A 17,411-nucleotide genomic window follows, 5' to 3' on the forward strand; every position below is an offset into this window, starting at 1 on the left:
AAACACAGTCAGTGCTCTGAAACCGCAGAGACTGAAACCAACTGCACAGCAGTACACAAATAAGTTGCATTATGACGTTTCACATACTTTCTTCCACTCTGGGGAGATGCTAGGTAGTAGTGTGGCTAGGGGCTTTCATATCTCCTGTATTTGAAACACATTGGGTAGGAGTGTGGTGATCATGGGTCCACATCCATATGTCTAATCTTACTGGGACTGAAAACAAGGCTACTGAATATTAATTACCATTAATACTCCAGCATAGTCTAGCATTCTAGATAGTAGCCAAATATCTGTTTTATCCAAGGATGATTTAGTGCATTGGAAGTATTATGCACTTCTTTCTTCTATAGGTAGAAATCAGTAGGTAAGAACTTTCAACTCTTTCCCCTACATTGACCTAAGAGTATTAAGTATGCAGAAGGCCAATCTCAACCACCATACCTTTCTCAGTGGCATTTGGCATCAGAGTATATACTGTATTTTTCTGAAAGACCTATGAACAGGCTAGACAAAAAAATATTTTCTGAATAATCTATAAACAAATGTTCATAGATTGGATGTGTATATGTGTATATTGGATGTGTATATGTGCATCACATTTATTTCCTAAGGTTAAGTTTTCATTTTTAGTCTGTGGTGCTATGTCAAGAACAGTGAACACTAAGTAGCCAGCTTATTTTCAGCTTCCAGGTGCAGAGTTGCTGCTTTCGTGTCAGTTCTGGATGAAGGGACCTCACGCTTAATTTTCAGATTCCTCGTAGTTTCTCACAGATTTAATGGTTTAATAACCGTTGTTTATTTTCTGTGTTAAAAATGTAGGGTACCTAACTTCATTCTCAATCATCTTGGTGAATTAGAAAAAAAATATTTTCATTTTCCCTGGGGGATTTCAAATCCCTAAAGTGAAGGGAAACTTGAATAAAATTCAAAACCCTTAGGAAATGATGACAGATTAATATCTAAGGAATAGTTGAAAACTTCTTATCTCCATATTCCACATAAAATTACTCTCTTGAGAAGTTTGTGTGATAATCTACTTTGTTTAAACTAAGTGTATTAGAACATTAATCAAATATTAAAACTCTTACTAATCAAAGGTAAATGTGATTTAAAAAAACTTTCTCTGCTACTTGAGACAGCTGTAAGTTATGATAACAAGTTATGACTTTTAGGTTCAAGACACTGACTAGATACATACTATAAATGTATCTGTGATTTCATTTCTCTTCCAGGATCATCCAAATAATGAGGAAACACTGTATATTTTTACTTAATAAATGGGAAGTTCAGAGGTAAATTTACATTATTGTCTTCTTTAAGACTAAATTTCACAGACCTAAGATGTAAGCCACTATTTTCCTTAGTGTGGAGTATTAAGACTCAAATGAGAGTGATGTAAATATCTACTCAAAGTGGATCATGGAGACTGTGAAGATACACTGACGACTTTAAGAAAGGCAAAAGATTTATGTGGTTCCTTTTCCTTGGACAGAACCAAACTACTCTATACCCATGGCTTTTTCTATGACATTGGATTAGCTAAACTACTTCTGATTATTTAGAACAATGTACTGATCTCAGTTCATCAAAGTCTATCCTGTGTCAGAGGTCAGCACATGTGGCCAGGGTATATACTTCCAATATGAGCAGTGAGGCACAATTCAAGACATGGAAAAACTGATGCTGAGGATGATGAGTCTCTCTTGGTTCTGCTCTCACATTTCATATTCCTTGGGTTTCAGGAGTCACCTTTTCATATAAAAGTATTGATAGTCATCTGTGGGATGGGCTTGATATTGTACATTGTTATTTTTCTTGTTGATAATTGAGGGCAGAAAGAGTCTAAGAGCCAGGGCATAGATGAATATAAAGAAAAAATGTTTTCTAGACACAGAATGGTAGTTACATATACAGGCTTACAGTAGTTAAAAAAGCTTTCACAAGATATCTGCAAGTCCATTACAAGCCAACCTTTGCATTTAAAGAGGAATGGGGTAAGAAGTCACAACCTTAGCTAAGAGCTATTGGCAGTTGTCAGGTTCTGGAAGAGGAAGAGTCAGTCTTCTCTAAGAAGGTATCTTGGTAAGTCAGCTGACTTTCTAGTGAAAAGCTATACTTTCAAGAATATATGGGCAACACAAATTAGCCTGATGAATAAAAAAGGATAATACAGTATGGTAGGTAGTGAAGTAGGATGGATTTATGAATAGTTGGGGGAGCGAGAGTGAATATGATCAAAGCAAATATGAAACAGTATTATATATGTGTGTGTATGAGAAAGAAATTGGATAAGAGAAACATAACTATTAAAGAAGTACATTCTTTCTTGAAATTAAAACAAAATTCACATTTTATTTAGAATGAAATAAACTGTACAAAATTGATTTTATTCACCAAATGATGGAGGAAGGTCATTGGTTAATTAATAAAGAAACTGGTTGGCCCTGATAGGTTAGAACATAGGTGGGTGGAGTAAACAGAACAGAATGCTGGGAGGAAGAGGAAGTGAGCTCAGATGCAGGGCAGCTCCCCTCAGAGCCAGATGCAATGCCAGCCACCAGGTCAGACATGCTGAATCTTTCACGGTAAGCGCACCTAGTGGTACTACGCAGATTATTAGAAATGGGCTAAATTAATACATGAGAATTAGTTTAGAAGAGGCTAGATATAATGGGCCAGGCAGTGTTTAAAAGAATATAGTTTGTGTGTTGTTATTTCGGGGCATAAGCTAGCCAGGCGGCCGGGAGCTGGGTGGCAGAAACACAGCCCGCAGCTCCCTTCAACAACCAAAAATAAGAGTAATATTTTCTGTATTACTTTTTGCATGAACCAAAAATCATTTATTTTTGTAGGTTTTGCTTATAAATCAAGACACGGCGGTAGACATAATCACGAAGGACAAGAAATCAGACAAGTCGGTTGCCTGTATGGGTGGGCCTTTGCCTGTCTTCACTGCTTAGCAGAAGTGAATTTACCTGTGAAAAGGGCTGTGGAATGGTGGGCTCAACAAAGGAATGTAAACAGCAACCAAATGGGAAGTGACTGTGCCTGGCTCTGCCATTCACTTGTTCCTCGGAGTTCCATCCTGAACAAACTATGCTGAAACCTGCTTGCTGAGCTCACAGACTTCTTTTGTAATTCCTGGGACTGATCATCATGCAGTTGGATTCTGTTGTTTTCTTTTTCCTTTCTTTTCTGCTCTTGCAGTCCTGAGGCTTGAACTAGCACATGCTGGGCATATGCTACACCCCAGTGTCACTATGTAGTCCAGGCTGGTCTGAAACTTGTGATTCTCATGCCTCTGCCTTCCAAGTGTTGCTACCACAAAATTTAAACACCTACCGATAACTCCTATAGGCCAAAAGTCAATGGTGTACCTCATCATACTGCATTATAAAATGTATCTCTCACAAAATTTATTTTTCAACGGCCCGATAGCGCAACACCTGACAACTGAATCCACAATGATAATATTTAAAATAACTTTAATTAAAATAATTCCCAAGTACCACTAGCAGGTGGGCATTCTGACATTCCCAATACCAACTTCTAGAAGAACAGACAGGTGCTGAAAGCATGAGAGTTCAATCAGGGGCCAATCTGTGGATTACCAACAGGTAGTGATGCATTCAACTGGAGGTCTCTCAGCAACTTATGCAGCAATTAACTGACCTGCTATACCTACCACTTTTCTTCCAAACAACAAACACAAAAACAATAGTCATTTTAGAAATCTTTTAGGCATTTTCAATGGTTTCTGAATTATTTGTAGGAAGCTCTGGTTTATTTGTATAGAGTTTGATGTATGTGTTCACCATTAAGTCCAGATCATGTTTTATATCAAAATTTATGTTAAACAAAGCCAAATTACTTGACTTCTGGTCTGTCAATGTGTTCCACAGATATGCCTTGAGATGCTTTCATCCATCTTCATAGTGCTCATTCTCAACATTCATCACAGGGAGAATACACAGGACCTTCAGCAAGGCATACACATTGGGGAAAAACTTGATGTCAGGAAGATAGGGGGCTTTGTAGATGGTGGACGGAGCTCGATATCTTCTCCTATATGTTTCCACTTGATTCTCCACCAGTGAAGCTCAGCTGAGAGCGTGTCAGGATTGGGCAGGTCACTTCTGTACACATCGGCATGGTGCTCTCCTGATGTGTTTGAGCTGCCCCGTCACTGAGGGTACCAGGAATAGGCATTTCAGAGCTTTGAGGTGCTGCTCAGAAAATATATCTTTAAGCTCCTGAATAATGTGCTCCACTGTAGGAACACTGAGGGTGTCTTTATAGTAACTCTCAGAGGTTAGCTGAGATTCCAGGTCACCTTGCTGGGCCCTCTGGAATTTCCTGGGAGTTTTATTTGAATCTCAAGTTTGGTTGCTAAGTCTGTGGCTTCCTCAAACCAAACTCGTGATAAACTTCGATATTCTCCATCATCTCGTTAAGTGAATGAGGTACTGCAGTCAAGCTTCTGCCTGCAAAGAAGACATCCAAGGTTTGTCCCTGGAGATTTTTCCCAAAGGCTCTCATAAAAGATAACACATTGTTAAGAACAACAATGTTAACAATGAAATCAAAATCTGTCACCGCGCTTCAGAGTACAAATGCTCGAAATATATACATATACATACAGTTATTCCACCAGATATTTGTGTCGCTGTTTATGCCACCTAAACATAAAACAAGTGCTTACAGGAGATCCACTAAGATCTCAAAGGTGTCATACCCGCCTGTCGACTGGGAATGGCAAATCTCCTTCAGTTTTTTGCCTCGCTCTTCACTGTTCTGGAAAAGAACAGAGATTACATTGTCAAGTTCTAAGAGAAGCTGTGGTGATCGGTGGAAAAAAGAACAGACTTCCTCGATTGTCCCTAAAACCACGGACACCCCAATCACAGGGACAGACTTTGGCAGCCACACATTTAAGGCACAGGAAGAGCAGAGGGTATAAACGGCCTGGGGTATTTTTCTAATAGTCTGGAAGCAACAACTTTCATTTTGGAAGAAACCCCACTAGACACAATGTAGGGCTGACCACGGCAATAGTCCATATTCAACCCCCACTTCTCAGTTATCGTAGTGTGAAATTTCACAACCAAAATCTCTGCATTGGTTTTATATGGCAGGAAGACCTCAAACTCCTCTCTCAGGTTGTGAGCTTCATCGACAAATGTCACCAGCAGGGGTACCTGCTCCTTTCCTGCTATATCCACCACGTCGTCTGTGACGATAGAAAAGAAGTATGTCTCTCACTTCCGTGAGTGTCTCCTCCCGGATGCAGCTCTTGCAGATCGCCAGCATCTGTCTCTGCTGAGCTTTGGAGCAGAATACCGTGTTCACCTGTTCACCTGTTCACCGCTGTGATTTCAAATCGCTTCCACAGCACCTCTTCTCTAGAATTTATCTGGCACTCCAGCAGGGCCTGAAAGTTGTCTGGAGCAAAGAGGCCTTCTGGGACCTCATCAGCCTCATGCCCATCCAAGGGTATGTTCTGTTTCCCCATTAGGATCAGGATCTCAAACAACAACTTGAGGTATTCTTTGTTCTCCTTCTCTTCAAGGGTGAGAGGTAACACGCTTCCATCCTGCTGGTGTCCCTGCTTCTGCACTGGGGTTCTGCGCAGCCCTCCTCCACGTTCGCACCCTGGCAGAGCCGGCCAGCCCAGTTACCCTCCCCTGGCCTGTGGGGTGGCCTTGCTGCCCTGACGAGGCGGGGAGGGCTGGACCAGCTGGTGGCTGGACGACCATGCCGAACTTTTGTGCTGCCCCGAACTGCACATGGAAGAGCACGCAGTCGGACTAGGCCTTCTTCAGGTTCCCTCGGGATCAGGCCAGATGCCAGAATTGGGTTGAAAAATGTAGGAGAGCAGACTTAGAAGACAAACACCCAATCAGCTAAATAAGCATCATCGACTGTGTGCCAAATACGTTGAGACCTATATAACTGTAGAACTAGTCCTTATGTTACAGTCGAGATAATGCACCAACAATATTTGATCTCACTAGTCATTTGAACAATCCACATAGCAGACACAGAAAATGAATAAAAGAGTTGAGTGATGAAATCAGAACACTGAAATAGAAAAAAAAAAGAGGAAACTTGTGAACAAGAACAGAAAACTAACAGCACTGCTCAGAATCCTAGTGAAAAGAAGCAAATTCGGTAGGTGTTATTTTATGTTACATGCAAAGCTGTTGTGGGAATGGCTGCATTTTCCTCTAACACAGTCAAGAAGAATCATGTGGATGCATGACCCAGCTTTTCTTTTTCAGCTTTTTCTCCATTTCTGACTGTTATGTGCTAACATCAATGGCCTATGATTACTATGATTGCTATGTGGCCATCTGTAATCCACTCTTGTATGATATTATCATGTCTCCTAATTTATGTTTGAACCTTATGCATGGTTCATATTTGATGGCATTTTCTGGTGCCATGGCTCACCCTGGATGCATGTTGAGACTGATTTTCTGTGATGCAAACACCATCAATCACTACTTTTGTGACATCCTCCCTTTGCTTCAGCTCTCTTGTACCAGTACTTACATCAATGAGCTGGAGGTTTTTGTTGTTGTGGGTATCAACATCATTGTGCCTAGCATCACCATCTTTATTTCTTACGGTTTCATCCTCTCCAATATTTTCCATTTAACTCCACTGAAAACAGGTTCAAGGCCGTCAACACCTGCAGTTCCCACATAATTGCTGTTTCTCTATTCTTTGGGTCAGGTGCATTTATGTATCTCAAACCTTCCTCTGCCATGTCAATGGATAAAGGTAAAATATCTTCTGTCTTTTATGCCAATACAGTTCCTCTGATGAATCCTTTAATAAACATCTTGAAGAAAAAAAAGTTGACTGGAAAAAGACACTGACTAAAAGAAAGTATTGATCTGAAAGTGTCTTTGTCACATAGTTACAGGATTTGGAAAGTCAGTTTCATTAGTTCCATTGTGTGTCCATTATCTTTCCTTAATTTTTTGATAATTAAGTGAAAACATTTGAATGCCCTTTCAACAATGTATTTCTAGTTTTTAAAGTAATTGACTTCTACTGCCTACCTTTGGCATGATCAATTTCTCATTTTCTTTCACATGTACATTAAAAACTCTAGCAGGGAAATTTGTGTATTTAAAATTATGGTCACTTTCATCTTTTCTTCCCATGACAGAAGATCAATGTCTGATAATGGCCTCATCTCACAATGTTTTGTTATAACTCTGGCAAGTAATTGGAATTACTTGTCTGGAATTGTCTTTAGAAACATGCAGTTATGGTGTGTTTCTATGATGTGCATTCTGTCTTCCCACTGGAGAATGTCCCCTTTACAAATCAGAAATGAAAGGTTCCATAACAAACCATAACAAATTACATTTGCCCACTCATATACACAAGCACTATGAACTAAATATTTTTTTTTTTTTTTGATTTTCGAGACAGGGTTTCTCTGTAGCTTTGGTGCCTGTCCTGGAACTAGCTCTTGTAGACCAGGCTGGCCTCGAACTCACAGAGATCCGCCTGCCTCTGCCTCCTGAGTGCTGGGATTAAAGGCGTGCGCCACCACCGCTCGGCTGAACTAAATATCTTTAAGCAAGGAGTTCTCTTAGTTAATTTGCCATGCTGAGTTTTGTATTTTTTTCTGAAATAGAGGATATATTTTGAGTCAGATTAATTTGGAAATGATGGATGAACTGAGGAATTTAAACTTGAAAGAACTATTTAGAGATTAAGCTAAGTTATGATAAAGTTTTTCATAAAATATGATGTTCAATTATGACTTTTTGATAAAGGGGCAAAAATGACCATCTGTAAGATACTAATTCAATAAAAGAAGGCTACTACAAAATGAAGAAAGGATTTGAAATCACATTATTAAAGCACAGCTTATACATTTTAAAGATACCCTGTAAATATTTTGTTATTATTTCATTTTTACAAGCATCATTACATACTTTTTCATTTTAAAGTGTAGCATAAGCAGTCCACTTGTCTATTATGTTAGTCTCTTGTTATAATTAAATCTTGAGCTATAGTTCAGAAAGACCATCAATTTATTAATCTTAAACAAATATTCCCCTGCTGGAATTTTCCTTAAATTTCATTTATATATTTACATATATTAAATATATAATAGTTATATAAATATTGCAAAGTATTACATGTTCTTTTATTTCTGGTCAACTATCTCATTAAAAGTGATTTTTGAGAATCAGGCAGTGATGACTCGTGCTTTTAATTCCATCACTCAGGAGGCAGAGGCAGATGAATCTCTGTGAGTTCGAGGCCAACCTAGTCTACAAGAGCTAGTTTCAGAACAGGCTCCAAAGCTATAGAAAAACTGTCTTGAGAGAGGCAATACATTTTATAGGATAGTAGCCATAAACAAAGGACAATGAATGTATATTTCATGATCCTAGAGAAGCTAAGTAATAAGGTGAACCTAAAGAAAAACATATATAGACGCACCTCGAAATTGGAAACAGACAAGATCGCCTGACAAAAAATGGGGACATGAGGGCAGAGGGTAGAGGGAAGGAGAGAAGGAGAAGAGAAGGGGACAAGTGGAGGGTTGGGAAGAACTTGAGGAAATGAGATAGTTAAGATGGAGGAACGACAGATATGAGAGGAAGGAAAGAAATATGAAGTTCTTGTCTTATTAATACATACTAGATAAGATAATTTCTTTGAGTTTTATAGTAATCATAAAATGAAAAATCCATAGCAAATGTAAAAAAATGGAAAAGATTAAAATATAATCATCTCTAAAAACTATATTACCATAACATACCAGTTTATAGAAGATAGCAAAAGGGAAAAAACTTTCCTAAAACAACAAAATAATTTAGTAAAATAGCATTACTACATCTTCAACTATTAGTGATCATATAGAAAATAATCAACAAATCCTTATGTAAAAGATATAGCATGTTTCAATATAGCAAAGCAAGATATATACATATTATGTCTACATATGATTCACTTTTATTTTAAAGAAATGTATAGAATGAAAGCGAGTGAGGTAACACAGACACAGAAAGACAAACATAGTATGTATTCACTCATAAGCGGATATTAGATATAAAGCAAAGGATAATCAAACTACAACCAACAATCACAGAGAAGCTAATTAAAAAAGGGGACCCTAAGTAGGACACATATGGAGGGCTCCAGAAGGAAAATAGCTACAATCTCCTTGGTAAACCAGAAGAGGGGTAGATGGGTTGATATGTAGGTGGAGAGGATAGAGAGTGGAAACATGGGGATCAAGAAGACCCAGTTGGGGGACAGATGGAGAGAGGAGCAATGAAAGAGATATCTTGATAGATGAAGCCATTTTGGAGTTAGGGTAAAACCTAAAGTTCTAGGAAAATTCCCAGTTATTTGCAAGGATGACCCCAACCAAGACTTTTAGCAATAGTGGAGAGTGTGCCTATACTGGCCTTCCCCTAGAATCAGATTAGTGATCACCATACTGGTCCTCAATGAACTTATATCTAGTTACTAATGGATGCAGATGCAATGATTCACAGTCAAACATTGGGCTGAGCTCCTAGAATTAGTTGAAGAGAGGGAGGAGGAATCATATGAGCAAGGGGGTCAGGATCATTATTAGGAAAACCACAGAGACATATGACCCAAGCAAGTCGGAGCTCACAGCCTATGGAGTGACAGCTGGGGGACCTGCATGGGACCAAAGTTGATTCTGTGAATGTGAATAACAGTTATGTAGTTTGATTTGTTCGATAGGCTGTCAGTGGCAGCAGGACCTGTCCCAGATGCATAAATTGGAGTTTTGGATCCATTCACTATGGTGGGATACCTTGCTCAGTCTTCACTCTCAAGTTGGTATGCCAGATCTTGTTGGTTCCCCAAGGCAGGCCTTACCCCCTCTGAGGACTGGGTGAGGAATGAAAAGTGGGAGAGATAAGGGGTGGAAAAGGGGAAGGAGGGGGAAGTCATGTTGGTCTGCAAAACAAAAAATAATTTTATTAATAAGAAAAGAAAAAAAGAAAGTGGTGAATGGACAAACAAATTCTGTGTAAATATAATATGAATGAGAATAGTTACATCTGGTAAAAATGGATGCTAGGTCAAAATATATAAATTGAAACAATAAAAATGCCATATAGTGAAAAACTGTCAATTCATCAAGATTTTATATTAAGAAAGAAATTTGAGAGGGAGTTGTAGGGGAGGTGCTCAGTGGCAGCTTTGACAGGGAGTGGAAATGCATATTTCCATGATACACTGTATATATGTATAAATGTTTTAACAATTTTATTGAAATACTTATTTAGAATTTGATACATGAATACTTCCACCCACAACCTTTCCCTTCTAACTATCTCTCAAGTAATGACCTTTTGATATTCATTGGTGTTACACACAAACACACACAGAATCATATACATGCACATACACACATCCCTTAATGAGTACAATTAGTGATTCTTATGTTCATGCATTTGGGGATAACCATTTAAGATAGACTATCACTTGCAATAATTCTTTATTATATTGTGGGAGTATAAAATTTTAAAAATAGGCAATTTAACTAGACTTGGATATAAGAAATTGCATTTTGCCGGGTGGTGGTGGCACACGCCTTTAATCCCAGCACTTGGGAGGCAGAGGCAGGCGGATCTCTGTGAGTTCGAGACCAGCCTGGTCTACAAGAGGACAGGCTCCAAAACCACAGAGAAACCCTGTCTCGAAAAAAACCAAAAAAAAAAAAAAAAAGAAATTGCATTTTCAGTTAAATATTTAATATTAAAGAAACTATAGACATGGACAAGTTGGTTGTAAACTTTACCAAAAGTTTTCAGTTCTCAAACTGTCACCTAAAATAAATAGCAACAAAAATATTATAATCTTTGTGTAAGTGAAATATTCCCTGGATTCTAAACCCAGCAGAAAAATTGTAAGAAGAAACTGGACATCAACACACTTTTTAAATGATGACATATTCTTTTCTTAAAATTTTGGCACATTTCATAAATGTAAATGTTAAGGATATTACTTAAAACTTAAAAGAACAGCTAAATGATTTTAGGGATCTATGAAAGTCCTAAAGAATAGTTAAGTGATTGAATTAAATTATATAAACAAAAATTCAGACTAATGGGACTATGATTGTGAAAAAGTTCCAAATAACTCAGACATAAGATTTATGTCTCATTATTTTTAGTCTCTAACTTTGTGGATCGGTCAGTATCTATATCCATGTACACATTTGAATATGCATTAAATCTGTTCACAGTCTGTACAGTCAATAGAAGTTACCAACCTGTAGGGAATATTATGGTCTCTTTGTTTCGATATATCCTTCTTTGAGAATTACATACATTTATAATATATTCTGGTGATTTTCACTGTCATCACCCACTCTTCTTCCACTTCTAGTTCTACTGAAAAGTTATTGTACCCAACAAATCCCTGTCCTACTTCCATGTTATTTTTCCTCTTGACTTCAGGTTTGCTTGCATCTCACTATGATTAGTTAGGGTTTTTTATATTAGCAAATTTAGGGTTTGTTATTAAAAGATGGAAAACTTACCAGCAGCTATCCACTGGAAGACATGACTCCTTTATCAGTCAATAACTGTCAATAATTCTTCAGGAAGTGGTAGGTTCTCATAATATCCCTACTATCCATGACATGGTGATGATAGGGCAGTCTTGTGATGGTCATATGGGGGTCACCATATTTATTGTAAGCTCATGAGTGCAATGGTTATGTCATGTTCCAATGACACTCAATATTTCACCTCCTATCCTTTGGTCTTGCATGTTTTCTTGACTCTCTTCAGTGATGTTTTTGAGACATGGGAGTAATACAGATGTCCCCTATAGAGATACACACTCAACTCTCAACTATTACCACTCTTACGGGTCTCAGCATTAACTCTGCTACTCACTACTAATCAAAACTTCTCTACCTAAGATTAGGGAAATCTAATATATGAATAGAAGCATGCATTTAAAAATCCAATATAACATCATGCTAATTAGTAAAACAAATTTAGTAGGTTTCCTGCCAAAGCTTATGGCCATCCTTTCCATGGCCCTCTAAGGAGGGTTAGAATACACCCAGAATTCCCTCCTGTGGAGTGAATCTCAAATAATTAATGATTGTATACTCTTAGAACAGTTACACTAATATTGGTCTAATGAGTACATCATGATGTCAGGAGGATTTTACAGGTTCTAGAGTTCATGTTTGGGTAATAATGTTGATAACTTTTCTCCCCCAGCATCCTGCATGGTATATTCTGCAATGACAAAAAATAGCCAACAAAGTAGATGCTTTCAGTTCAATTCTAGTTCGATTTCTCTGTGTCCTGTCATTAAAATTGATGGTGCCTTCAGCAATAGAATCTATTCTTAGTTGGCAATCAAGACCCACAGCAATGCCCTTTATTGCATATATAACCACAAATCACAAGGAGGTATTGCACAACTGGCAACCATATGTAGTTTTCTGGGAGTTGGGTTGTCCACTACTGCATGGTACTTTACTGAGCTTCTTTGGGTTTGGTAGAACACTAAGATTAAAGAACATTTGAGGGGGGGAAAGCGTTATTCAGTCTGCATCTCTACAACACAGTCAATCATCAAAGAGAATCAGGGCAATAACTCAAGGCAAAAACCTGGGAGTAGGAACAGAAGTAGAGGCCATGGAGTAAAATTGTTTACTGGCTTCCTTCTCTGGGCTTGCTCATTCTATTTTGTTATATAGCTCAGAACCTGCCCATGGGTGGTCTCATCCCATTGTGGGCTAGGCCCTTCAATAACAATCATCAATCACAAAAATGTCCCACAGAGCAATTTTATGAAACCATTTTCTCAACTGAGGATTTCTTTTCCCAGATGACCCAAGCCTATGTCAAAGTTACATAAAAATTAGTCAACATGAATGTTGTCCCCATTAAAATTTTCTTGAAATTACACTTACAATTTATCTTCCTGTTTAGCATACAGAGAATCAGTGAAACTGTCACTATTTAAGAAGAGTAGCAATAATGTAGCCATTAAAGTGCCTTCAGCCATAATAATGCATATTTTTATTAGTTTTCAAGAAAGGTATAGATTCTCTTAAAGACAAGTATACACTCAGATTAATCAGATATGGTGTATTCATTAATGCAAATTGTATGCACTGACCAAATCTAATTTCTAGTTATCCATTCAATCCCATGCATCCCATGGGAAACCAATAGGCGCAGACATGATTAACAACAAAACGGAGGTTCTTCCAAAACTAAAAGTGTGTGTATCAAGTGCTATAGCTGCTTCATTTCTGGGTGCATAGTCCAGGAGTAATGATTTTTAAACTGTAGTATATGAAAGAAACTCTGTCTTCAAGAACATATTGTTCTATGAAAACAAAATGAGTTTCCATTATTTTTAAAACACCATTGAACATATGTCAGAGATGCTGACATGCTTCCATGAGACCGTCTTTGCTCCTTCAAATGACTAGTCTGTGGGAGGCTTGTGACCTCCCCTTTCCTGCTAAGCAGAAAAAAATAATAATATACTTTTTGAAAATTTCCTTAGGCAAAACAGATCAGCAAATCTAAATAAAATTGCATTAAAATCTTAGAAATTCTCTTTACAAAATGCCATCAGCTTCTAGTCAGTATTCCTGTGTCAATAACTGATGGTGAATAATTTGCATAAAATATGTCTCACTAGCTAGAGTTTATATATATATATATATATATATATTAGGAGTTTTGATCTCTTTCAATCAATTAATGCTCCGTTAAAAACTGCCTTTTTCCCTTATCATCCTCATTGCAAGGATGATAGCGCCTTTATCTCTTGCAGGAAGGAAAGTTGATGTTATTAGAGCAGATGGCTGGCAGTAGACTCTGCCTTCTGCTGTTCTTGAGCACAAACCAAAATCATGTGTATTCAAAGAGAGCTGGGGCTCTTCCCAAAGTTTGTGGAGTGTGTCTTCAGTGGGATTCCCAAGTTTACATTTCTAAATGGTTCAAATCTACTGTCGCTACTGTTGTTGCTTCTGTGCAGATCTCCTTTAAGGATGCCCTCTTCTGATTCATTGAGAGGTGCCACAGAAAGTGCAAGCAGGCAGTGCAATGAGTAGTGACACTAACTTTACATCCTCCAGTGGATTGTATCCTGCAGTCGGTTGGAAAATATTTTTATTTTCTTAGAGTATTTTGTCTACTACTGTTAAACTTATAGGATACTCACTTTTTCTCAAGCTGATTTTGTTATAAATGCCACCAAAACCAAATATGGGATGGGGAATATAAAAGAAGGAACTTTAAAAAAGTTTATGAAAATGAAACAAATTTGACATGCTTTACGTGTTGCTCATAACCATGTACAATGAAACAGAAACTTTGTTTAATAGTCCAGAATCACAGTTTAAAAAGAAACAGTTGCTATGGGTGATACCAATTCTATCTCTAAATATATACTAAGTGAAATTAAAAATAAATGTCCACACAATAAACTTGGTTATAGGTTAATCTATGTATTCATAAAGAAATTATTTATGTCACTACATACTTGGTTTTATACTTTTAATAAAAATATTTCATGAAAATATTTTCCATGAATTTTATTTTCATCATCATTTTACCTACCAACTCCTTCCAGATCTCCCCAATTCTTTATTCAGTCAACTTTATATTCTTTCTCCCAATGAAACAAAAACAAACAAAACAAAAACCAATAAAATAGTAAATCCCAAAACAAAACAAAATTAAATAAAAACCCCATAAAAACATGGGGTTCATTTAATGTAAATTTAACTCTGATATATATTAACTAATGAATGGATATACAAACTGTGGTATAACCCTTTTCCAAATATTATTTATTCACAGAAAGGAATGAATCAGAGATTCATACTAAAGTTTGGATAACCTTGCAAACATATACATGAACTGCAAGAAGACAATTAGAAAGAACAATATAGTATGCACTTTTACTTTATTAATTGTCTAGAACAGAGAAATCCATAGAAGTAGATTAGAATATTTATGTAAGTTGGAGAGATAAAAGTCATGAGAAGAAGAAGATAATTAAAGGAAGGAGAAAAACTTGTGCCATTCTTCCGAGATGCTACCAAGGTTCCTCCATAGATGGACAATCACCACTGAACATGCCAATGAACTTCTCCCATGAATGAACTTCAGGTCCCTCATGAGTCTTTTTTGCCACCACTGCAGCTACTGCCAAAGCACAACCTCCTCCAGTCACCTCACTGACCACAATTAATTATCATCAGTAGTAAACTGCTTACAGAATCAACACGAGGAGAATAATAAAGAGAAGATCCTGGTGGTTTAAAAGCAAGCATGGACATCGAACAGGAACAGTTCAAATGACAGAGTATGTAGCCGAGGTGTAACCTGGTGATGTGAACCCGAGACAGCCACATAGGGAAAACGGGTGTTACTGGATGCAAGCTGCACATGGGAAGCATCCTTGGTTTTAGAACATTCTCTGCAAGCACAGAGTTACTAGATATGCAATATCAAACACCATCAGTTCCTGAGCCACAGAAAGTCTTGCCAGTTTAGTGTTCATTTTCTGTTCACTGTGGACCAGTTGTAACTTGCTTGGAAGTAGTGAGATACTGGTCAGGAATTCTGGCCCAAAGTAGTCTACACTCTGAGAAATACTTCTCCTGAAAGGCACGGCTGACTTAGCACAGTAGTCCTCCCTCCCCTTGTGGATGCTGCAATCAATGACAGTCGAGGGCTGAAAAATAGTACCATCCCATCACTGAAGAAAAACTGACATAATGTCTAATGTCTTCTATCTCATGATATTACTATTTTTTGTCCACTTTGAAACTACTTATACTAAGATTCTTCTTTATTTTTCAATAAAACTATTTGCATTTTATATAATTAGTAAGTTACTGTGTTTTAATATTTATATGAGAAGAAATGACTGTTGTAACTAACTTTCTATACCAAAATATTCTTTTATAGGTTTCTGCACCTACAATAGTCTCTCTACATGTACTTTCTGTCTTTCATAATACATGCTCTGATCTCCCTTTCCCTGACTACATTTTCCTTCAATCAAAGTCTAAAGCCTTTATGTTCAGCGAGACCGGTTTTGTCCCATGCTTTTTCAGACCCCGGCCAGCTGGCCTTGGTGAGTTCCCGATAGAACATCCCCATTGCCTCAGTGTGTGGGTGCACCCCTGGCGGTCCTGAGTTCCTTGCTCGTGCTCTCTCTCCTTCTGCTCCTCCTTTGGATCGTGAAACTTCAGTCCAGTGCTCCAATGTTGGTCTCTGTCTCTGTCTTCTTTCATCGCCTGATGAAGGTTAATATTCAGGAGGATGCTTATATGTTTTTCTTTGGGTTCACCTTCTTATTTAGCTTCTCAAGAATCACGAATTATAGTCTCAATGTCCTTTATTTATGGCTAGAAACCAAATATGAGTGAGTACATCCCATGTTCCTCTTTTTTGGTCTGGCTTAACTCACTCAGGATAGTGTTTTCAATTTCCGTCCATTTGTATGCAAAATTCAAGAAGTCGTTTTTTACTGCTGAGTAGTACTCTAATATGTATATATACCATACTTTCTTCATCCATTCTTCCATTGAAGGGCATCTAGATTGTTTCCAGGTTCTGGCTACTGAGAACTGAAGAACAATGGCAATGGGTTTTTGATCCTATTGCACGTAATGGCTTTGTGGGAGCCTAGGTAGTTTGGATGCTCACCTTAATAGACCTGGATGGAGGTGGGTGGTCCTTGGACCTCCCACAGGGCAGGGAAACCTGCTTGCTCTTTGGGCTGAGGAGGGAGGAAGACTTGATTGGGGGAGGGGGGAATGGGAGGTGGTGGCGGGGAAGAGGCAGAAATCTTTAATAATTAAATAAATTAATTAATTAATAAAAAAAAGTCTAAAGCCTTTATACCTGAGTCTTAGCAGAGACACAAGTGATGTGTGCAAGTGTTTCCTACTTCAGGTCTACCTCAGGACTATAGGAGACACATTCCAGGATATGCAGTCATTTCTCCTTCCCTGCTAAATAGCAGCAGAGAACAATTTCTAGTAAATAAGAAAGCTCCTATAAGAAGAATCTCAGAAAACATAGCAAAGTAAGCAAAGGGGAAAATTACAATGGAACAGACATCCATTCCATTATACACCCAACACACACACAACAACAACAAACCACAAAAATTGTTGGATATCATAGAGCCTATTCAAAAAAACAAAAACCAACCAAACAAACAAAAACAATGTTTGTATTCAAGAGAGAATAGCATGTCTGTCTTGGTTGGTGAATTAGTCAGAGTTATCTAGATTGAAAGAACTTATGGAATGAACTTCCCCCCATCTCTCCCTCCCTACCTCTTGCTATATATATGGAAATTTATTGGAATGACTA

The 17,411-nt window shown here is 37.8% G+C and overlaps 2 pseudogenes; one reads left to right on the plus strand and one right to left on the minus strand.

The window, feature by feature from the left end:
* Positions 1-3,740: 3,740 nt before the first annotated feature.
* Positions 3,741-5,759, minus strand: LOC130872734 (52 kDa repressor of the inhibitor of the protein kinase-like; annotated as a pseudogene).
* Positions 5,758-6,887, plus strand: LOC130872735 (olfactory receptor 8B3-like; annotated as a pseudogene).
* Positions 6,888-17,411: the final 10,524 nt, after the last annotated feature.

This window comes from Chionomys nivalis, chromosome 4 (assembly GCF_950005125.1).
Source record: "Chionomys nivalis chromosome 4, mChiNiv1.1, whole genome shotgun sequence".
Classification (NCBI taxonomy): Eukaryota; Metazoa; Chordata; class Mammalia; order Rodentia; family Cricetidae; genus Chionomys; species Chionomys nivalis.